General features: G+C 42.0%; 1 long non-coding RNA gene across 2 annotated transcripts in view; it reads left to right on the top strand.

The window, feature by feature from the left end:
• Positions 1-2,813, top strand: part of LOC135543204 (uncharacterized) — a 4,655-nt gene extending 1,842 nt beyond the window's left edge. For both annotated transcript variants that reach the window (XR_010456186.1, XR_010456187.1), the window contains exon 3: positions 2,380-2,813. This is a non-coding gene — a long non-coding RNA (uncharacterized LOC135543204). The remainder of the gene's footprint in view (positions 1-2,379) is intronic.
• The last annotated feature ends 3,461 nt before the right edge of the window (positions 2,814-6,274 follow it).

The raw sequence follows: 6,274 nt of genomic DNA, 5'->3' as shown, positions 1-6,274 counted from the left end.
ATGAAGAGTTGCTGTAGAACTGTTTTATTTATTTTATTTAACCAGGTGGGCCAGTTGAGAACAGGTTCTCATTTACAACTGGCCATAGTGGTGAAATAATTACAATTTAGCATTAACACTGGAGTGATAGATGTGCAGATGATGATGTGCAATTAGAGTTACTGGGGTGCAAAATAGCAAAAATAAATAACAATATGGGGATGAGGTATTTGGGTGGGCTATTTACAGATGGGCTGTGTACAGGTGCAGTGATCGGTAAGCTGCTCTGACAGCTGATGCTTAAAGTTAGTGAGTGTCTCCAGCTTCAGTGATTTTTGCAATTAGTTACACTCATTTGCAGCAGAGAACTGGAAGGACAGGTGGCCAAAGGAGCAGTTGGCTTTGGGGCTGACTAAAGAGATATACCTGCTGGAGCGCGTGCTATGGGTGGGTATTGTTATGGTGACCAGTGAGCTGAGATAAGGTGGGGCATTACCAAGCAAAGACTTATAGATGACCTGGAGCGAGTGGGTTTGGCGACGAGTATGAAGCGATGGCCAGCCAACGAGAGTGTACAGGTCGCAGTGGTGGGTAGTATATGAGGCTTTGGTGACAAAACGGATGGCACTGTGATAGACTGCATCCAATTTGTTGAGTAGAGTGTTGGAGGTTATTTTGTAAATGACATCGCCAAAGTCAAGGATTTGGCAGGATAGTCAGTTTTACAAGGGTGTATTTAGCTGCATGAGTGAAGGAGGCTTTGTTGCAAAATAGGAAGCCAATTCTATATTTAAGTTTGGATTGGAGATGCTTAATGTGAGTCTGGAAGGAAATTTTACAGTCTAACTAGACACTTAGATTATGTGGACAACTACAAATACCTAAGTCAGAACTGTCCAGAGTAGTGATGCTAGTCGGGCGGGTGCGGGCATGCGTTTAGTTTTACTTGCATTTAAGACCAGTTGGAGGCCACAGGAAGGTGTGTTGTATGGCATTTAAGCTCGTCTGGAGGTTTGTTAACACAGTGCCCAAAGAAGAGACAGATTTATACAGAATGGTGTTGTCTGCATAGAGGTGGATCAGAGCATCACCAACAGCAAGTGCTACATCACTGATATATACAGAGAAAAGAGTCGGCCCGAGAATTGAACCCTGTGGCACGCCCATAGAGACTGCCAGAGGTCCGGACAACAGGCCCTCCAATTTGACACACTGAACTCTATCTGAGAAGTAGTTGGTGGACCAGGCAAGGCAGTCATTTGAGAAACCAAGGCTGTTGAGTCTGCCGATAAGAATGCGGTGATTGACAGAGTCGAAAGCCTTGGCCAGGTCGATGAAGACTGCTGCACAGGACTGTCTTTTATAGATGGCGGTTATAATATCGTTTAGGACCTTGTGCGTGGCTGAGGTGCACCCATGACCAGCTCGGAAACCAGATTGCATAGCGGAGAAGGTACCTTATTCTAAAGTTAATTAATTAAAAAACGTTCCTCATCAACCTACATACAATACCCCATAATGACAAAGCAAACGCAGGTTTTTAGGAATGTTTTCACATTTATAAAGAATTAAAAACAGAAATACCTTATTTACAAAATTATTCAAACCCTTTGCTATGAGAATCGACATTGAGCTCAGGTGCATCTTGTTTTCATTGATCATCCTTGAGATATTTCTATAACTTGATTGTTGTCAATCTGTGGTAAATTAAATTGATTGGAAAGGCACACACCTGACTATATAAGGGCCCACATTTGACAGTGCACGTCAGAGCAAAATCCAAGTCGTGAGGTCGAAGGAATTATCCGTAGAGCTCCATGAAAGGAAAAATTCACAAAGTGGTAAAATGGCGGCACCCGCTCGGTCTGTGTCAACGGACTTCAGTGCAGGAAGTGTGGATGTAGCAGAGGTAGACAATTTTACAGCTACGGTTTACTGTTTTGATTATCTTTAACTGTAATGATTATCTTTTTTCTACATGTGTAATAACGTTGACAAATTCAGTTTGTCTTTATCTATAAACGTTACTATGGTGTGAACAGGAAATAATTGTTTTTTTTCAAAGTAAAATAGTGAATACAAGGTTATTAAGGAAAATAGCACATTGTGCTGCCTAAAACAAACTGTAACCTTGTACTAAATGGTTTTTGAGGCATTTATGCGTTTATCTACTATAGGTTAAGTTTTAGCTCAAAAGTGTTGTGGAGCTCCTGCACCTAAATATAAACAGTACCGGCAGCCAAAATGAGTATCGGCAACTATTTCAGTCCAAGTCGAGCACTGAATTAGATAATTGAACAAGTAAAAATAGAATATATTTTATAGAGAAGAAAGACCTTGCCAGAACTTTCAAGAAAATAACTTTTGGGTCTGTTTCTCTTGTACTACTTGCCGACTCAGGTATGAGGCCGTTAACATCAACAGTTAGGACAACCCCAGCCTGTCTCTCTCCTTCCACACTGAGTCCAAACCGACAGTCACTGGGTCCTGTTTGTGACAGTGGAGCCCAGTTTGCACTGCAGGATCCAGAGATGGCATCAGTGAAGCTGGAAGACTGCAGTCAAACACTGGAGCTGAATGTCAACATTAAAGAGGAAGAAGAGGAGGAGAAGATTGGGACATCGGTTTCTCATGGTAAGAGCAGGATCTATCTAAATTTGTTGTTCGTTACAACTTCCCACTGTGTATGAAAAGTTGTGGTAGAACTGTTTCATGATGAACTGTTTAAGTACTGCAGTACATCTCCTCGTGGACTGCACCAGATTTGCCAGTTCTTACTGTGAGATGTTGCACCACTCTTTCACCAAGGCACCTGCAAGTTCCCAGACATTTCTGGGGGGGAATGGCCCTAGCAGAGGCAAAGTTTTTGCTGGTGATGTCTGGTAAGGACCTACCTGACAACAGGCCGACAAGCCCTCAGTCCAGCCTCTCTCAGCGTATTGCGGATAGTCTGAGCACTGATGGAGGGATTGTGCGTTCCTGGTGTAACTTGGGCAGTTGTTGCCATCCTCTACCTGTCCTGTAGGTGTGATGTTCGGATGTACCTATCCTGTGCAGGTGTTGTTTCACGTGGTCTGCCACTGCGAGGACGATCAGCTGTCCGTCCTGTCTCCCTGTAGCGCTGTCTTAAGTGTCTCACAGTACGGACATTGCAATTTATTGCCCTGGTCACATCTGCAGTCCTCATGCCTCCTTGCAGAATGCCTAAAGCACATTCACGCAGATCAGCAGGGACCCTGGGCATCTTTCTTTTGGTGTTTTTCAGAGTGAGGTGGAGGGTCCGTCATGGTCTGGGGTGTTTGTTTTTTGCATTTATAGAAAATCACCACAATGGGACCACAAGTCAAACTTAAAGGAATCATTCTTTATTATCAACAAGCTAGAGAGGTTCCATCAAACTTAAAGAACCATAGTATACGTTGGTCAGGAGCTCTGCCGGGGCAGTCCTGGTAGTTCTCCTTTATACTGCTTACTCAGACAAGTTATATTTGCATGATTTAGCTTATTCATTATTGATCATTCATAATTAACATTTTGCTGTTGCGTGTGCTGAGACCTTGAAACTGAACAATGTTCTGGGCATACTGCCAATTGGGGCTGAGGAGGAGGTCACAGTCTCCTGCACGAACCAATAACATTTTTCCTCACATTTTTTAGAGGGCAAATAGTTGGCGGGGCAATTTTGTATTAATTAGCATATCAATGAATTGAATGTATGTGGGCTATGAATGGCCTCACACCAGTACAGTAGGTGGAGGTGTAGGCACCTAAGAGTTGGATGCGATCCGCCAACCAAATCCCAAAGAAGGTGTTTATACTTGCGTGCAATTTTTTGTACAGATGAACGTGTTACATTCAGGTGTTTGGAAATTGCTCCCAAAGATGAACCAGACTTGTGGAGGTCTACAATTTTTTTTTCTGATGTCTTGGCTTATTTATTTTTATTTTCCCATGATGTCAAGCAAAGAGGCACTACGTTTGAAGGTAGGCCTTGAAATGCATCCACAGGTACATCTCCAATTGACTCAAATGTCAATTAGCCTATCAGAAGCTTCTAAAGCCATGACATAATTTTCCAAGCTGTTTAAAGGCACAGTCAACTTAGTGTATGTAAACTTCTGACCCACTGGAATTGTGATATAGTGAATTAAAAGTGAAATAATCTGTCTGTAAACAATTGTTGGAGAAATGACTTGTGTCATGCACAAATTAGATGTCTTTAACCGACTTGCAAATACTTTAGTTTGTTAACAAGAAATTCGTGGAGTGGTTGAAAAACGAGTTTTAATGACTCCAACCTAAGTGTATTTAAGAGAGTTATAAGGGCAAGAGGCCACAGTTCTATAGAAGATATGGAGGTGGATGCACCTCAACCAGTTGTAAATGTTGTACGTCAATCAAGTGATCTGGATACATTTATTGTGAAGAACGTGGATATTTTAGTATTTATAGCCTCAGTTATTAATTGTACTGTACAAGACGTCCAAGAAGCTGGACATCATTATATCTGCAGCTGAGAAGTTTCTGGGCCTCCAAGACTACAAGGACTAATGTCACCAGATAATGTTCTGCTCTTATAGGATCCTTCTCAGCCTGTGTAGGGACCTGGTTAGAACAGAAAAGCAGGCTGATTTAGTTTAATTTACATGATTTACATTTTGCATGATAAAAAAATAAATACCCGGGGCGTCAGGGTAGCCTAGTGGTTAGAGCATTGGATAGTTTGTGATGATAAAAACAGGCAGTTAAATACTGAAAATAAGAATGTGTTCTTAACTGACTTGCCTGGTTAAATAAAGGTAAAATAAAAAAAATAAAAAAAATACAAATACACTGAACAAACATATAAACGAAACATGCAAAGTGTTGGTTTCATGAGGTGAAATAAAATATCCCAGAAATGTTCCACACACACAAACTTATTTCTGTCAAATTTTGTGCACATTTGTTTTACATCCCCGTTCGTGAGCATTTCTCCTTTGCCAAGATAATCCATCCACCTCACAGGTGTGGCATATCAAGAAGCTGATTAAATAGCATGATTATCATTACACAGGTGCACCTTGTGCTGGAGACAAGAGTAGGTGCTTGGCAGCAGCTTATGGTGATCTCGAATAAATACAAAAATGCCACTCAAATGGGCTGTTTTTTTTCACACAACACCAAGCCACAGATGTCTGAAGTTTTAAGGGAGCATGCAATTGGCAAGCTGACTGCAGGATTTTCCACCAGAGCTGTTGCCAGATCAGATAATGTTAATTTCTCTGCCTTTGTTGTTTTAGAGAATTTGTCAGTATGCCCAACTAGCCTCACATCTGCAGACTGCCATATATGGTGTTGTGTGATTTGCTGATGTCAGTGTTGTGAACAGAGTGCCCCATGGTGGTATCAAGGTTATGATATGGGCAGGCATAAGCTACAGACAAGAAACACAATTGCATTTTATCGATGGCAATTTGAATGCACAGAGATACCATGATAAGATCCTGAGGCCCATTGTCCTGCCATTCATCTGCCGCCATCACCTCATGTTTCAGCATGACAACGCACAGCCCCATGTCGCAAGGATCTGTACACAATTGAAAATGCTGAAATGTCCCAGTTCTTCCGTGGCCTGCATACTCAGACATGTCACCCTTTGAGCATGTTTGGGATGTTCTGATCGATGTGTGCGACAGCTTGTTCCTGCGAATATCCAGGCATTTCACACAGCCATTGAAGAGCAGTGGGACAACATTCCACAGGCCACAATCAACAGCCTGATGAACTCTATGTAAAGGAGACGTGTCCCAGAGGAGGTAGCAGCAGCTACCCACTTCTCCAGTGCTTCATTAGTAAATTGGGAGGTGCCGGAACCAAAAGTGATCCCAAGAGGGGGGTGACCTGGGGGGCTCTGAGGTACCAGAACACATGAAATAAAATACCTTTATAATAAAGTATTGCATGCATCATCATGGCTTTAGCGTTCTGGCAAAGAGCAGAGGTGTGGAGCCACTTGCGGAAGTTGTTCATTTTTTGTAGCCTAGAGTTCAGGAAAAATGTGGCCTTTTTAAAAACAAATTTCATGCAATTTTAGATGACTGGAGACTTTCACAGAATCTTAAAAGGTAAATTATTATTTTATTTAACTAGGCAAGTTAGTTAAGACCCAATTGTTATTTACAATGACTGCCAAACCCGGACAACGCTGGGCCAATTCTGCGCCGCGTCGTCCAGGTTTAATACCTCTCAAATTACCAAAATGACAGGCTGCTTTGACACTGAGAATCTGAGGGCAATAAAAACCACCTTGTCT

The sequence above is a fragment of the Oncorhynchus masou genome, chromosome 7 (assembly GCF_036934945.1).
Source record: "Oncorhynchus masou masou isolate Uvic2021 chromosome 7, UVic_Omas_1.1, whole genome shotgun sequence".
Taxonomy (NCBI): Eukaryota; Metazoa; Chordata; class Actinopteri; order Salmoniformes; family Salmonidae; genus Oncorhynchus; species Oncorhynchus masou.
Note: the sequence above shows the minus strand (reverse complement) of the source record. Positions and strands in the feature narration are given on the sequence as shown.